Genomic DNA, 18,334 nt, shown 5'->3' with positions numbered 1-18,334 from the left:
TCACTCGACACACACACACACAGACAACTTATTTATATATATATAGATCGATAGATCGCATTTCAAAGCTGACGTATGCTGGAATCAATCCGTTTATACGTTATGTCTTTAGAATAATGACATCAATTATCTTGTTTCGATTATCAGTTACTGATAATTACCAAAATTTTTTACAAATAAAATTCAAATGCCGATAAAAATAAATTCAAAAGCCTGAGATGATTGAATTTCACATGGGCAGAGTTGCTGAGCTTATCGTTTTAATCATAATGAACCCAAACAAAGCAACAGCTGCAATCTAGGAAAGAGCGCACCATAACCCATAATTACTGGAAGTCTAACAATACGAAACGAAAAAAAAAACTTTTTTTATACGATTTACCCTTTAAAAAAAACCTTTTTTTTCGTCAAAAAATTTTTTTTAAACGAAAAAACCTTTATCTGCTGATGATGAAGACCGACCATGTCTTTAAAATATTCAGAACTTTTGTATTTGTTTATAACTTTCTGATGATGAACTTATCCCTATTGAAACTTTTCTTTGTTTCACCAAAAAAAAGGGAGTGTGGTCTGTAAAAAAATTCTAATAATGTGTTTTAGTTTATCTTAATCGTAAAAGTTTATTACGAAAATAAATTTAAGGAAACTTCCAAAAATACTTAGACCCCTACAAAATAGTGGTGCATTAATTAGAATGTGCACCATTGCAACCAAAATAGTTGAAACCCTACATGGGGGAATTACTGTCCCCACCATGAACAGTAAGAAACATTACTTTCTTGCATGTGTAGCACTGATATATCTCCTTTTTTTTCTCAGGGGTGGTTTTTTCGAGCCAATGATCGTCGGACGCTTATAGAGGACTCGTTTGAACGGAAATCACAATATCTAGTACCCTTTTTAAATAAACAAAAGAGACTGAGCCACAATATAGTGGCATTCTCTGCCATTTTCTGACAAAAAACATCAGTTTTCTCCTAAAGAGAGTAAAAATGTCACGTAATACAAATTCTCAGATACCCAATCGATTTGCTATTAGGTATAAGCCTTGGCTGGAGTTCCTCCCCCCTATCTTTAAAACCAATGAAGATGAGGTTAACCTCTATGCCGCACTGATTTCCGTGTTTAATCGTAAGTCGTCTACTGACTAGCAGAACTATCAGGCTCATACCAAATCGTAGAGAGATGTTTAATAGGTCGTTTCAAAGCTCGTGATCACATATAGGTGCTTTTTGAGAACTCATCTCGTTATCACCATCGTTAAGTACCATAATTCACCAAAAATGACACTTTGGTGCTATTTCTAAAGTTGAAAGGCTGGAAAGTGTAAATGAGGTACCATTGTAATCTTTATGGTCGAAAACCGTTAACTGGAGTTTAAAATACCTTCTCTTGTCTACGTCCCCTATCAGCCCCCTTATTAAGCTTAAACTAAAATACGCAGTTTTAATAAAACTGCCTAATGAGAAAAAAACATATGACGTTGGTTTGGAATAACAGCTGTTAATTCATCATCTGCCCTGATCTGTCCTAAAATATTGATTGACAACTCCAGCATAATTACGAGACGTAGCATGATAAATTTACTCTTGTTTTAAACACAATATTTGTTGTCATTTTCTTTGCTACCTCATAACTTAAAGATGTAACTGCTCAAAGGATGCTTACTGCAGGAAATACGCTTTGATTTGGGGACCGGTGGTCGGTACGATTACCACTGAAAAAAAAAACAACAAATAAACACGCATCCGTGATCTGTCTTCTGGCAAAAAATACAAAGTTCAGCATATTTGTAGATAGGAGCTTCTACAGTAGGGTTCTCGGATACGCTGAATATGATGATGTGATTTTCGTTAAGATTTGATATTATTAAATATTATATTGATATTATATATTGATTTGAATTATTGATATAATAATTGATCAAATCAATTAATTTCTGTTCGTTGTTGGTTTAAATATACTTCAATAGCAAAATATTTTGTTTTCGTTTTAAGCTTTATTTGTATATTCAATTTAAGCATTAACCGTTTTGAAATTTATTTTCTTCATTAATGCTAAAACGTGCTGTATGCTCTTTTGCTATGACTGTTTTTTAATTGCTGTTCGTTCTTGAGTTTCATTTGCTCTTTAATAGTAATTTTCGGTCTTTTTTACTTTGAATTTTAATAGGTATATGTATCTGATGATTTTAAGTTTGATAGGGCCTTTAATTTTTTTTGAAGACTTCTTTTTCGGAAAGTTTTTCTTTAATTAATTTTTGTTCATTTTTATTGCAAAAGTTTCAAGTTTTTAAAGAATTCCTTATTTTAAAATAATTTTTTTTCATCATCAAACTTTCATCAAAGTTTCAAAACTAGTATCAAAGTAACAATACCAAAGTAAAAAAAATAACAAGTAAAGAAAATATCAAAGTAAACAAGGTATCAAAATAACTATAAGCAAATTGCATAGCTTACAGTCCTTGCACCGTAAACCAATGCTGCTAAGTAACTTACGAAATCCAAGTATCAAAGCAATAATAGGCAAGCTCCGTAAATCAGAGCCTTTTCCCTGGGACTGGGGGAGGAGGAATAAGAGATCACCACTCACAATCAGTGTATAGTGTTATCTTCCCGTTTGTGCGGCAAATGGGAGGATATTCAGAGGTCGGGTTTGATGCTAGGGGGTGGACGGGGATGGCTGTGCACAATCTACTATCGGTAACCATGTTTTCAATAATCTTATTGCACAGCTAGCAGCGCATCCAGGAGATCCAGAATCAAACGTGCCCTCTTTTCTGAATAAACAACCCAAAAACAGTAAACTAGATCTTTCAATTTCTAGTCATTTAGGTCCCCTCTGAAATGTATTTGATCACCTCTTCCAAAATAATATTTCCCCATGGGTATAAGTTAAAACCCTTCCCGTGGGCTGGGGGGGGGGTATGTTGAACCCGAGTAGTTTTTCATCTGATCTTTGGACTATTTCAAACTTCATGGCTTTTTCAAAATTTCGATCGGATTCATTTTGATGGTTTGGAGGGGGGTATACCGCCCGATCATTTTTGATGACTCTTAAAAGCTAACTAGAGCTTCCAATTTCTAATCAAATGAGCTATCTCTAAAATTTATACAGCCACTCCTTACTTTAAACCTTAGATGCCCCACGGAATAACTTACAGCAATTACCCCCAGACTCCGGGGAGGGGGGAGTTTGTCGAATCATAGTTTTCGTTGTCTGATCTTAAAAATATTTTGAACAAAATGGCTATAACAAAATTTTTATTGGACGTATTTGGGAGAAAGGGCTTTGAGGGAGGGGGTTAGTTGCCATCCGATCACATTTGACTCTTAATAAGCGCACTAGAATTCCAATTTACAATCGAATGATTCCCCTCCAAAGTTTATGCGACCGTCCCTTCAATAAAATCTTATATGCCCCAAGGTTTTGGGGGGATGCCTTACCCTTATTTTTTTTTTTTTATGATCTTTGGTCTATTTTGAACAAAACGGCTATAAAACAAATTTTTATCGAACGTATTTCGGGAAAAGAGGGTTGAGGGGGGGGGCTAGTTGCCTTCGGATCACTTTTGACTCTTAAAAACGAAATTAAAACTTCCAGTTTTTAATTGTTTGAGTCCTGTCCGAATTTTAAACAACCACCTCTTCCATAAGAAAGGCCTATATGTCCCGAGGGCATAAATTACAACCCTTTTCCCGGAATCGGGGAAGGAGGGGTATGGTATCCTGACCCCAAAGTTTTGTTATCTTATAGTTTGACTATTTCAAACAAACTGGCTATCTCAAAATTTTGATCGGATGCATTTTGGGCAAAGAGGGTGTGTGTGTGAGGGATAGATGTCCTCTGATCAATTTGATTCATAAGAAGATAACTAAAACATTCAATTTCCCATCAAATGAGCCATTTCTGAAGTTTTTACGACCAGCCCTTACATAAAAACTTATATACCCTAGGGCATAACTTAAAAGACTTGCCCCAGGACTCTCTGGGTTTTTGTCGACACCAAAGTTTTTGTTATCTGACTTTTTAACTATTTTAACAAAATGACTATGTTAAATTTTTTCGGATAGGTTTGGGAAAAAGGCGCCGTGTGGGTAGTTTCCCTCCTATCTTTTCTTACTCTTTAAAAGTAAACTAGAATTTTTAATTTCCAGTCATACAAGCCCACTCTGAAGTTTATATGGGCACCCCCTCCATAAGAACCATATATGCCCCAATGGTCTAACTTAAAACAGCTGCCTCCGGGCCCTGGGAGGTTGAGTCAACTGTAAAGTTTTTCTTCTGAATTTTAACTATTTTTAACGAAATGGCTATTTCAAATATTTTTAATGCATTTATAATTCCCAATAATAGGCTACTTAAGCAATGGGCAAATTTGTAACTTAGACCTATTCCCACGAGGATCGTGTATCACCAAAGGCATAGTTGATCGGCCTTTCAACTATTCTGAACAAAATAATGCTTTTACTACTAACACATTACCTCAGCAACAAGCCGCCTGAGGCGAACAGGCTAAGCACAGTCCTCTTCCATCCCAATCTATTCAAAGCTTCCCTCTTTACACTCTCCCAGAAAATTTCCATTGCATTTAAAGCTTTCTCTATGACATCCTCCCACCCCAACCACTGATAACCAGCTTTCTATTTAGCCCTAGACGCCTGGACAAAAACGACAATCTTTGGTAATCTGTCGTCCTTCCTCTGCAAAGCGCGGGATGCTATCTAAAAATTTTGATTGGACGATTTTGAAAAAAAAATTATAGTTGTGTATTCCTTCCAGAATTTTTTTGCATAGGCTACGATTCCACCTCGAAAATAGCTTACTCCTTTAGCACATCTATATTTGAAGAAAGATCTGTTTTTTTTCTTAAATTTTGATCCTTTTTTTCAGATCACGAGGGACCCCAGCGTGCGGTAAACATTTTTGGAACCCCCTCCCCCCAAATAAAAAATCTCTCCCACGGAAATTTTCTCTATTGAGAATTTTGTGAAGAACTTGAATGATTGGGTGGTTCTTTTTCAAATTGTCACATATAACTTTTTTTTATATTTAACTAGCGCCCAAACTTCTTTATTTTTTTACACTTACGAGAAACAGAAAAACTTTTTCGCCGAAAAAAGTAGGCCTAGTACTTTTTTTTATAAGTCAAAAGTGATTGGAGATCAATCAGCCATTGGGGTATTTTACGGGGCTAAATCCCCCACCACTCGAACGGAAAATAAAATCATTGTTTAAACACTTTCAGAAACGCTTAGACCTATTAGCCTATATATAATAAGGGAGCAATGTAAAGCAACCCCCTCAGGTAATACGCTAATTTATGTTCGCTTTAAATTCTAATGTTAGTCCTGGCTTTCTTTTGAAAACATTTTTGTCCGTCTTCTCTTTCAAATTTTAAGTTTAAATTACCAATGCTAAAATTTATTTAGTTACTCACACTATCATACAAAACTAAAATTAAAGAGGATTGTTTCCGGTTGCTAGCCAGCAAAACAAATGAATATATAATGAGATCCATAACTTAATAACATTACAGGGAATGACAAAAGGCTATTGTTAATCTGCGTCATTTCAAGAAGTAAATTCCGTCTACGATCACAATATATTTATAATGAACCCAACGAATACAATTTTGAAAACAGAAGATTTTATTCAATTTATTCTTTAAGAGTTCTATAAGAATTGGGGGAAAAGCCTTCAGGTTATTTCAAAATTTTGATCAGGTTCATTTTGAAAAATGGTTTGGGGGGATATATCCTCCGATCACTTTTGATCACTCTTAAAAGCTACCTAGAACTTCCAATATCTAATCAAATTAGCTATCTCTAAAATTTATACAGCCACTCCTTACTTTAAACCTTTGATGCCCCCGCGGAATAACTAACAACAATTGCCCCCAGACACTGGGGAGGGGGCGTTTGTCGACCCCAGAGTTTTCGTTGATCTGATCACGATACGTGAACAATGGGCAAATTTCTGAACTTACAGCCCTCTCCCCAACGACATCGGGGGTTATTTTTTCCCTAAGTATATAGGTACTGCTGTATTATAGCGACCCCATTCAAGAAGTGAAGTTAGGTGAAATATACCAAAACAGGATGAAAACATAAAACTTTATTAACACAATTATAGAAACTACATAAAAAAATTCTTCTGTAATTTGTAAAAAATGTCTGTGATTCTTTGGTTGTTTGTTTCTTGACTCAGGAAGTGGCTCCTTGGCTGAGGCGGAGAAGTCACGTAAAGAGTAGAAGAGCTTAGATGAGCAGTAAATCCGTTTAGCAAGGGATGAGCAAAATAATAACAGATTTAAAAATGTTAAGGGTTCCATTTCTTTTAAAATAAAACAAAAGAAGATAAAAAGAAATAGTTTTACTGAAAATTAACTTTACTTAAGGTTGAGAACCCTTAGTTTTTATTTAAACTTTATAATTATAAGGGGCCACGCCTGTTGCAACGCCTTTGTATGTGAAAATAAATGCTACACACAAAAAGACGGCAACAGGTATACAGACCTTACAGATTTAGTTTCGAAATTTACTGCTCAGCTCTCTTAATTTTCAACCTAGAAAAGAAAAAGGACATTAATCGATTGGAGATAAAAGATAGTCTTACATTCAAAAGGTTTTTGGACAATTTTTGACGTAACACCTTAAATTAGGTATTTTCTTCTTGCACCACAATGGCTATCTATGACAAACAAACAAATTTTCAAGTGGGGATAAATTCATTTATTTAGACAGAGAAAAAAAAGGTTCAAAATTCCATATATTTCAATCACATATATACAGCGATCGTCATCAAAAAAATTACTATTGATTAGTCAGTAATCGATAATCAGTAGAATGAATCTACAAATGAGTATATGTTAATATGTAGCTTAAATCACTCTGTTTTGTCCTAATTAGACGCTAATTCTAATTTTCTTAATTAGATGCTATTAATCTAGTCATGATTTACTAGGTTACTGATACCAACCAATACAACAACAATTCATCTGAATAAAAGGACTTCTGAAACAGTATGCTCGTTTAATTGGACCACAAAGAAGGTTTTTTTCAAAAGTACCAAACAGGATTCACTAAAAATATTTTTTCTACGACCTCTTTCCATTAGCGAGACCCTCCTTTTTAGGCTCCAAATATAAGACCGATAAGCAAGATTTTGACAGACTATCTTTTTCCACCGTTAATAGGTATCCCATCTAATTTCACCTTTCATTCTTTAAAAATTCCTGAAAATTGGGATTGAATCATTTTCATTGGTCATCTTAGGGATTGATATCCTGGCACAAAAAGGAGTGCATGAAAATTTTTTTGGACTTGCCCACTGTTATTTCCGTAGTTTTGTGTCATACTCTTGGTGTTAAGATTAATATTTCTCTTCACCTCAAAACCTTATGAACGTCACATGAACTGGGATAGTAGTGTGTATCTTTCATTTTCCTCTGGCTATTCCCATAAAAATAAACCCTGGCCTTTTTCTCAGGCCTTATATTGCCTGATTAGATTTTTTATACTGCATAAGGTTAAGAGCCTCATTTTGGACAAATATCATACATTTCTGAATATTTAATCATACCTCATATTCACATCAGTTGGACCAGTTTAGAAGAATGTAGGGGGAGAGCTAGGAGTTTTTGATTGTTTTTGAATGAAGATAAAAAAACAGAAACAGAAAAATAATGAGCAAATAAACCTATAATATAAATTATAATTTTCTTAATTAGACGCTACTAATCTAGTCATGATTTACTAGGTTACTGATACCAACCAATACAACAATAATTCATCTGAATAAAACGACTTCTGAAACGGTATGTTCGTTTAATTGGACCAACAAGAAGGTTTTTTTTTCAAAAGTACCAAACAGAATTCACTAAAAATATTTTTTCAGCCAAGAATTTCTTGGTGACCAACTGTGTGTAAGGAGTGACGTGGCTCAATAGTAACCGAAACCCTACAAAACTTAATTCTTCTGATTAAGACATTGTATTCAAAAGCTGCTTTTTCTTTGGAGTTTTTTACTATTAGCACAAATCAATCTTAATTTACATTTCCCTGTCAAAAACTGTTTTAAAATCTGATATTCAATTAGGTAGGTAGGTAACTTTATTCAAAAAAAAGAAGGCCTATAAGCAGAGCTGACATCTAAAACGATCCATTTCTTTAAAATATTTCACATATCATTAAAAAATAAATAAATAAATAAGATATATATTTTTTAACCCATCTTTACAACCCATCTTTATAACCCATCAATATAAGATATTTATATAAGATATTTATTTTTTAACCCATCTTTTACAAAAAGAGGGCGAAAAAACCTTAAGATGGAGTAATAAGAGAAAAAAGCTATAAATAAATACAATTCAACACCAACAGACAATCAATTAAACAATGCTGACCAAGAATGAGATACTATTGACATAGAAGAATGAAAATCAAGCACCCTTTAATCAATAACACATATAGGCAAAACTAGGTGGAATTTATTCATTAAGTAACTAATTCTAATCCAAGGAGGGTAACTGAGATGGAATTTAGCATAACAAAAATATAGTCTACGAACAGCTAGTTTCTGGGGTTCACTAAAAAACTGCCAAACTGGACAAAGGGAAAGGAGATTCCCATTCTTGTAACGAATTCTACAGAAAACATGGAATTGGGTCATTCCAGTGTTTTAAGTGCAATGCTTGGTTGCACCCAGCTTGTGCTGGCATCACATAAAGTAATTGCTTTAAAAACCGTAATTTGTTATGCGTAAAATGCCGATCGTCATTCGTTGAAAATAATGAGGTTATTAAAATCGATTAATAAAATCAATTAATGAATCAGCCAGATGTGGTTCGACCAAACGAGGCTGTTAAATCCAAGGGTACTGGTGGGTATTAAGGGTGAATATTTTCCAGGGGGGGGAGACACAAAAAAAGTAGTGACGGTTGGGTGACAGGGAATACATTTCAGGATATTTTTCGTAGAAATAAGTTTAAGTTTATTTTTTAATACTTTTAGGAAAAACTTAAGTTAAACTTAAGAAAAAGTTAGTTAAACTGCTTGCAAAATAAAAGAAAATACAGTAAATTTTAAATGACAAGGATTCCTGGCAAATGGATCAATTTATTTAATCAATAATATATTTAATTATAATGCATTAAATAGTAAAAGAAGATAAAACTGAAACCAAAATTACAGAAAGATTTATTGCTTCCGTAGATTATAAAAGATATAGTTTTGTCATTATGCATTTTCCTGCGCCTTAGAATAGTTTACAAAAGGAGTAGAAATGCTCAAGAATCATCCTGCCTGCATAGATACCACCTTTTGATTTTACAACAGCCATACAAAATGTACTTCTTTCGCAAAAAAAAATTGACTAGAGAAAGAAAAACATAATTTAAACTTATTATCCAGCTGTCAAATCGACCCTCTTTTTTTATTAGTTTGTGATAAAAACTGGAAGTAAAAAGTAGCTTGGGCCAATATTCACCGAAAATAAAATTGGAATTCTCATGACAATTGCTAAACTGAGAGTATTAGCTTTTTATGCTGATTCTAAATATATAAAATACTTGCTGTTTATTGATAACCACCCAATGCCTGATGTTTGAAAAAAAGAAGAAACACCCCCCCCCCCAAAGCAAGCTATCTTATTGAAAATAACTTTGTTAGATAAATAATATCAGAAAAACCTATGAGGTTTCAAGATCCAATTTTCAAAATGTGAATTTTTGCATTGCTTTTCAGAAAAAGAAACATGGTCGATGCATGTTTATTTGTTTTGCTTTTTACCAGGGGTGATCAAACCGAAAGTCTAAGATAATTGATAGAGAGCCCATTCAAAAGTAAATTTAAAGTTATTTTTAAGTGACCATACAGGTTGGGCTAGGGGAAGGTTTTGTTTCCTGCCATTTTAGGGCACTAAACAAAAAATTTATCCCAAAGGGAACAAATTTAAAATCAATTTAAAATTACGAGAAGCTAGTTGATTTAAAAATATTAATTACTGTATTTTAGACTTCCCAGTTGCAAAAAAAGTAATGCCACATGGTGGCAGTACCTGGTTCAACCAATTTGATTCGCTTTACTTGTAATAAATTTATCCTACGTTTGGTCATCTGTAATTGTTGATGAGCTGTAATGGGGGGGGGAGGTTATTGTTTAGGTGGGTTAGGGTGGATTGAAAAAAAGAACATTTTAACGGAATAAATTTTTTGGGGTGGCAAATACTGCTTTGAGCTTAGTTTTCAGGAGTTTAAATGGTAATATTTTTCTATTTCTATTTATATGAAGAACTTCAATGTATTTACGCAAATGCATTTAATGCATTTATCGATAAGAAAATCCTATTTCAGAGGTTGTGATGGCTTCAATTATGTGGAAATTCAAAAGTTTCACAGAATTTCTATCCATACTAATAATAATACTCCTTTTCATCCAATCAAAATTCTTTAGTAGTATTAATAACAAGGCCTTTGTACCGAAATTAGTATTCATCCCAATATTTTAAGTTCATTCAAATTTATCCAGAATTGAAATAACAAATTTAAACGTAGGGCAGTACTAGTCAACGAACAATTACTGATTTTTTTTCAAAGTTTGATTCCTTATATGTGTCAGTGAAAGAGTCTGCTTTTGACGTATGCGCTCTGTCCCCCTCTACTTCAAGATGAAAAAGATCAAGATGAAGAGCTGGAAGAGAGCCTTATAGGACAGAAATGATCTCTTGCCAAGTTTTTTGAACTTCCTTCCCACAATCCAAGAACTGTTTGGAATAATACAGGAATTGGGCCTACCGGCACAAGGAGTTGAAAAGATTCCTGTAGAGTTTGAATTGCTGAAGACGCGCAGAATCAAAGATAGCTTTGCTGACTTAAAAGCTTTCCGAAGAGAATTTGTTCTTTTCCACTCTTTAGAAGGCCAAGGGTCATCCATGGGCTAAGAAGAATAGATCTTTTTCATTTTGAAGTAGAGGGGGACAGAGCGAATACGTCAAAAGCAGACTCTTTCACTGACTCATATAAGGAATCAAACTTTGAACCAAAATCATTATTCTAACCAAATTTTCCACGTCTTCTCAGCTAAACGGGGTGTGAGGCGGATCAGTTTAATCAGACTTTCACTGACAGATTTTTCACTGACTCATATAGGGAATCAAACTTTGAACAAAAATTATTATTCTAACCCAATTTTCCATGTCTTCTCAGCTAAATAGGATCTGAGGCGGATCAGTTTAATCAGACTAAACCTAAAAGAAGCTGAAGCAGATGCTGGAGTATTCCTGCACAACTTTTTTTCAAGGCTAAAGCTGGAAAGCACAGGAAAATAGTATGAAATATGACTCCCTACAACACGGTTGCAAACCAAATTAAGAGACGAAAAATTATTAAAAATTAATTTTAAAATATTAAAATTAATAAAAATTAATATTAAAATATTAAAAATATTAAAGACGCTGACGTATCAGTTAAACGTGTCGGAATTTCACAAGGAACCTTTTTGGGACCACTCTTTTTTCTAGTTATGATTACCAATATTGATCAGGAACTCCTCCAAAGGTGAAAGTATAAGGATAAGCTGTCAATTAAGATCAATTACTGCTGTCTAGCAGTATTTTGGCATAGTCCCGGCTCGGTATCAGTTTAGCATATCAATTCTTTAAAGTAAAGTTATACTTTCACGAAAAAGAGTAAGAGGAGAATTTTGAATATGGATAAACAAATAGCCAAAAATACTTACTTCTTCATCCGTGAATATGCAATGATCACCTTCCACACACCATTAAAAATCTAGAAGAATCTAAATATTAGATTACTTTCTTAGATTACTTTCGTAACTGTTTTTTGTAATAAAAGAACAAACAATACGATTTAGGAAAAACATGTCTCTAATTTAAATATCTTAGGCATTCGTCATCTAGTTTCGATTTCAAACCTTTGAGGTCCAAAATGTTTTCATTTAAATTTCTTTCTTTACAAGTACCATATTTTATAAGCATTCTGAAATGATAAACGGAAACAAGAGTAATAGCACATTTAGTCACTGTTACTCACCGGAAAATCTTTGCAACGGAATTAAAATGAACAATTTTTTCCAAATAGAAATTTGGGTAATATCTGAGCAAGCGTATTCTATAAATGTGAGAAAAAAAAATCTTGTTTCGTGTTTACTCTATGATTGAGGAAGGAGTATATCGGTATGTTGGTGATAGAAATGATCCTAGGAGTTACCCCCTCCCCAGAAAACAGGCCCCGCCGAAGTTACCCCCCCCCTCTACAAGAAAACAAACAAAAAACTGTAAAAGAAATTTAAAACGTTTCAAAACTGTCCAATTATTTTCTACTTGCTAATGCTTTCCGGGAAAATTTTTGGTCTAAGCAGTTATTACGACAGTAAAGAGTAACAATAAACCCCAAAATGAGCAGAATTTATTCCATAGAAGAGGGGAACTGCCCTTTCTTCATCCATCCCATCCCCTCATGGTTGCAGAAACTTTGGAGGGTGCTCATTACATAAAAAACTAAGAATCCTAGCCCTTTTGCACATTTTAAGAGCCAAAATTTATTGGAGGACAATCAGCTCTCCTATTCAGCACGTAATTTTCCAAACACTTTCAATCAAAATTTTAAGACAGGCATTTTGTTCAGCTTAGCTGAACAGTCTATTATACATATATCTCTACGATTATCGGGTAGGTCAACCCCATAAAGTTATGCAATTTACCCATTATTCTTAAAAACTGAATATTATTTTTAAATTAAATCAAAACGCACTGTTTTCATGCTAGTTACCAATAAGACATGTCAGCAATATCCCAACAACGACCGAGGGCATCAAGTTCAATTTTTTGGGGTTACTTCTATTGCTACTTTTGCTCATTAAATTTGATTAAATCAAAAGAGTGTATGTGTATCCAGGTTTTCAAAAAGCAAAGATTGAATTTTTCGAGAATGTTACTAAGTTTTATTTTCAGATCAACTAGAGGAGTTATAAAACTGACTTAAGGGTGAATGCTGTTAAAATTTTTTGAAAAAGTTTTGTGGTAGATAAAAGGTAAAAATGCGACAATTTTTTCTTGTGTAATGCTTTGTTCTTAGAATTTGGTGATTCAAACATTTCGTGGTAATAAACTTTAAGTTAGCAGTGGCTTGGGCTAGCAGTAACCGAAACTCTAAAGAAAAAAGATCAAATGATAAGCTTTAATCAAGTTTAATGTTAACGAACAAAAGCTCCAAGCCTGAGAAAAGTTGTCGGTTATTTAAAAAAAAAGAATATCCCTCAAGAGAGTAGTGGCATGAAAATTACATCGTCAAATTTGGCATATCAGAGAGCAGTATTGTAGAGGTTTCAGTCTCACATCTACAAAATGTGGAATTTTGAAAATGTGGAACTTTGAGGAAAGTCAAGGATACGCGTTTTTTTTAGGGTTTATAGTATCAACTGTAACCCCCTCTTCCTCCCCCATCTCAACGTGAAAAGTCCCCTGAAAACGTCTGTACAATTCTCAATAACCATTACTATATGTAAACAATGGTCAAAGTTCGTAACTTGCAGCCCCTCCTCCAGGGACTCTAGGGGATTAAGTTGTCTTAAAAGACATAATAATTATGTTTTACGACTATGCTGAACAAAATGACGATTCCAAATTTTTATCCGGTGACATTGGGTTGAAAATGAGCGTGGGACGGGGTCTAGGTACCCTCCAATTTTTTTTTGTCAATTAAAAAGGGAACTGGAACTTGCAATTTACGTTAGAATGAGCCCTCTCACGACATTCTAGGACCACTGGGTCGATACTATCATCTCTGGAAAAAATAAAAAATGAATAAACACCCATTCGTGATCTGTCTTCAGGCAAACAAAATAATAAATTCCACGTTTTTGTAACTAGGAGCTTAAAACTCCTACAGTAGGGTTCTTTGATATGGTGAATCTGATGGTGTGATTTTCGTTAAGATTTTATGACTTTTAGGGGTTGTTTTTCCCTATTTTCTAAATTGCGATGAAGGGGGAGTGAGTTGGTTGCCTTCCGATCATTTTTTACCCTTAAAGCTTAAGTTAAAAGGTACTAGAAGTTTGGATTTAAAATTAAATGACCCCTTCCGAAGTTCATATGATGACCCCTTTGATACGAAGTCAATCTGGGAAAAAAACATAATACATTTAAAACTATGGCCCTCTACTATAGGCATCACTATAGCATTGCCGCTTTATAATATCCCCCATATCAGGAAACTACGCATTGTTTTGTCCTAATACATTTTGATGGTGAAACTGCAAAGTTAAAATAATTTTCAGAAAAAAAATAACATGAGTAAATTAAAGCGATACAAAAGAAAAAGTACCGGCTACACATGGTATGTCCATCTGTGTCCTAATAATTTTCTTATTTTTCTTTGAAACATTTAGAGCAATGCAAAAAAAATAAATAAAGAAACACTTACCCACTAGGCTGCTATAGGCTGCTAGGCTGTATAGCGAACAGAATTATCCTCATTGTGTGCTCGCTTATAGAAATCTGACAAAGAAATGATTTAGAATAACAATCGTTCTTATATTTTTCTCCGAAACACAATTCAGCAAAATTATGTAACTTGTCAAGTAGCTTGCCAAATTTCTACCCACGCAAACATTAACTTCGAATTTATTCTCTTACAAATTCTTATTTTTATTTTCTCGACCAAATTAATTAGAAAAACAGTATCATATTGCAAAATTACCACAACTCAAATTGTCAAGAGCAGATTATAAAATAGCCATGAAGCTTACACGGAAATTGATCTGGATTTTTTTTTATTTAATGATCTCTTTGGGTTTTTTTTTTACGCTAAAGTTTTTTACTGTTTTAAAAAGTAGAGTTAAGAGAAAGAGTCAAACTTTAGCGTAAAGAGTGGGGCGTTAAGGAGAAAAAGCCCATTTCATATACGGAGTTTTTACTGTTTTAAAAAGTAGAGTTAAGAGAAAGAGTCACACTTTAGCGTAAAGAGTGGGGCATTGAGGAGGAAAGGCCCATTTCATATACGGAGTAATTTCTGTTTGTTTTAAGTTTTAATGTCGCTCCTTATTTTCAGTTAAAATAACTAGTTTTTTTTATATTAAATTTTACTAAAAGGAAAAAAGGGCACACTGGTGCTATTACTACTATTGCTGCTTCATTTACTACTAGTACTACTGCTGCAACTACTTTTGTTGCAACTTCTTGGAAGGCTAAGAGTATTGAGAAGACAATTTCAAGAAGTATACCAAAATACAGGCTATGAAAAGGACATATCACCAATTTGGAACCTTCCACATTGTGGAACAAATCATCCTAGGTGAAAACATCCAGGAATAGATTGGAGGGATTTTCTACTGACCAAAGGACAATATTTTAATACTACTACTATTCAATACTGTTGCTAGTAATATCAATATTACTACTTCGACTACTATTAAAGCTGTGCCTAAGGGTCTGAAGGTGAAACTTTCAAAACATTTTAAGTGGGGGAGATGAAGTGAATCACAACATACCGTCTGTATGCAGGTAGTCAAAAGAGTGTAACAGCAATATCTAAGAAACAGTTTGGTGTGTGAAGTTGAATTAACAGGGCTTGTTTTGAGGGATGTTAAACGAACCAAGAAAGTATTTGCATCTTAATGCTACTACTTCTGCTCATACAACTACTGCTATTACTATTAATACTGCTTCTGTTGCTATTACTACCCATAAAGCTTTAAATTTTACTGCTACTACTATTACTACTGCTATTAAAAACTAAAGGGATTAAGGCGAAAAATTTGGGATGCAGAGAAACTGTATGGAAAAATTTCAAAACCCACTGTGCCCACACACGTAGCCAAGCGGACGCATCAGAAATGTTTCAGGAACGTTTGATGGTATTAAGCTGAAACTTTCATCGTGTTTTGAAGAGGATGTTGAAGAAACCGAAGGTGCTATACTGCTGCTAATGCTGCAACAGCTATTACTACTAGACAAGCTGAGGGTATTAGCGTGAAATTCTTTTTTAGAAATATTTAGGTGGATGTTTGAACTAACTAAAAACAAAATATGAGTATATGGACTTTAAAAAAGGTGACAAACCAATATCTGAAGAACAACTTATTTTATTAAGTTAGAGCCTTGTGGTAAGTTGTGGGGTATTTTGAACTAGCCAGGAGGCACTTTGTTTGTACTTTTAATGCTACCACTAAAAATACTGTAACTAATGATGTTATGTGTATTAAGGTGAAACCTTTAGGAAACGTTTGGGAGGAGTCTCAATTAAATGAAAAAACTTTATGCATGCAGGTTTTCAAAAGAGCATATTAGCCTTGTCATGGGCAGCACCACTCTATAATAGCTGGATACATCATTGTAATTTATAAAGGAGCTAATTTGATTCAAAATTGAAAGTACTAGTGCCCTTTATAAGAATAAAAAGTTATTAGGCCACGCAGGCCTTCTCTCAAGCCCATTCACTTTCAAAACGCACCCAGTCATATTTTTGAGACGACCATTTTATTCAGCATGGTAGAAAGATCCCGCAACTATGTCCTTAGGGATATTAGGCATGTCAGCCCCCACAATTATGCAGTTGGCCTATTTTACTTAAAAACTAAATGTTGCTTCAAGCTAAATCAAAAGGCATTTGTTTATGGTTGCCAATAAGCACCTCATTAATGCATCGAGAACGACTGGGGATAATAAGTTGAAACTTTTAAGGCTACTACTAAAGGTCTTTTTGGAATGATATTAAGCTTTATTTTTTAGGTCAACTTCAGGAGTTATAAAATTAAATTAATAAATGCTGTTAGAACATAAAACATCAACATAAAAAATTGTTGAAAAGCTTCTCCAACATACAAATAGCAACCCCCAACATTGATTCTTATGGAAAAAACTCAAAACATATAAGAAAAAATTCCATGATAAAAAACTATCAAATAATTCGTGGTAACGAAGTGTAGTAAGGAGCGACCCGGCTCAATAGTAACCGAAACTCTTAAACAAGAAATTTTATAAGAATAGTTACATCAAAAGAATCGCATTTTAAAGCTGATTAAAAATATATTAATTTCATTAAGTTTTGACTTACCTATCAAAAGTTACGAGCCTGAGAAAATTTGCCTTATTTCAGAAAACAGGGAGAAACATCCCTTAAAACTCATAGATTCTTAACAAAAATCACACCATCAGATTTAACGTATCAGAGAACCCTACAGTAAAATTTTCAATCTCCTATCTACAAAAATATGAATTTTTTTTTTTTGCCACAAGAAAGATCACGGATGCGTGTTTATTTGTTTGTTTTTCCCAGGGGTGATCATATCGACCCAGTCGTCCTAGCATGTCGCGAGGGGGCTCATTCTAACGTAAATTAAAAGTTCTAGTGCTCTTTTTAAGTGACCTAAAAATTGGAGGGCACCTAAGCCCCCTCCCAGGCTCATGTTTTCCCCAAAGTCACTGGATCAAAATTCTGAGATAGCCATTTTATTCAGCATAGTCGAAAAGCCTAATAACTATGTCTTTTGGGATGACTTACTTCCCCAAAATCCCCGTTGGAGGGGCTGCAATTTACAAACTTTGACCAGTGTTTATATATTGTAATGGTTATTGGGAAGTGTACAGACGCTTTCAGGGGTCTTTTTTGGTTGGGGGGGGGGGTTGAGGCAAGGAGGTTAATGTGGAAGAAACATTCCATGGAGGAATTTGTCATGGTGGAATAAAATTTCCATGAAGGGGGCGCAGGATTGTTTAGCATTTAAAAAATAAACAGTCAAAAAATTAATTTAAAAAAGTTTTTTCAACTGAAAGGAAGGAGCAGCATTAAAGCTTAAAATGAACAGAAATTATTACATATGAGGGGTTCACCTCCTCCTAATACCTTGCTCTTTACGCTAAAGTAATTTTATTAATTTTAACTATTTATTCTACGGCTTTTGTGATTCAGGGGTGATTCTTAAGGAATTGGGACTAATTTTAGGCTTTAGTGTAAAGAGCGAGGTATCAACGTGAGGATGAAACCCCTCATATACGTAATAAGAACTTACGAATATAGAAGTTTGTTACGTAAGTTAATTCGTAAGTTACGTATGTTTTTACTAATAAAAACGTTCCTAAAAATTAAAAGTTCTAGTTACCTTTTTAAATAACCAAAAAATTAGAGGGTAACTAGACCTACTCCCCAGCTCCCGTTTTTCTCAAAATAGTCCGATCAAAACTATGAGAAAACCATTTAGCCAAAAAAAAAAAAAAAAATGCAAATTTCGTTTTTATTATTCATGCGCAGAGAGCCAAAACCTGCATTAATTCAAAAACGTTCAGAAATTAAACAAGAAAACAAGTTTTTTTT

At 34.0% G+C, this 18,334-nt stretch overlaps 1 long non-coding RNA gene across 1 annotated transcript; it reads right to left on the bottom strand.

The window, feature by feature from the left end:
- Nucleotides 1-6,102: 6,102 nt before the first annotated feature.
- Nucleotides 6,103-14,594, bottom strand: LOC136038222 (uncharacterized). The gene is made up of 3 exons (XR_010620155.1): nt 14,447-14,594; nt 11,742-11,791; nt 6,103-6,568 (listed from the first exon to the last, which is right to left on the bottom strand). It is a non-coding gene; the product is annotated as an uncharacterized LOC136038222 (long non-coding RNA).
- Between the last annotated feature and the right edge of the window lie 3,740 nt (nt 14,595-18,334).

This window comes from Artemia franciscana, chromosome 17, assembly GCF_032884065.1.
Source record: "Artemia franciscana chromosome 17, ASM3288406v1, whole genome shotgun sequence".
In the NCBI taxonomy this organism is placed as follows: domain Eukaryota; kingdom Metazoa; phylum Arthropoda; class Branchiopoda; order Anostraca; family Artemiidae; genus Artemia; species Artemia franciscana.
Note: the sequence above shows the minus strand (reverse complement) of the source record. Positions and strands in the feature narration are given on the sequence as shown.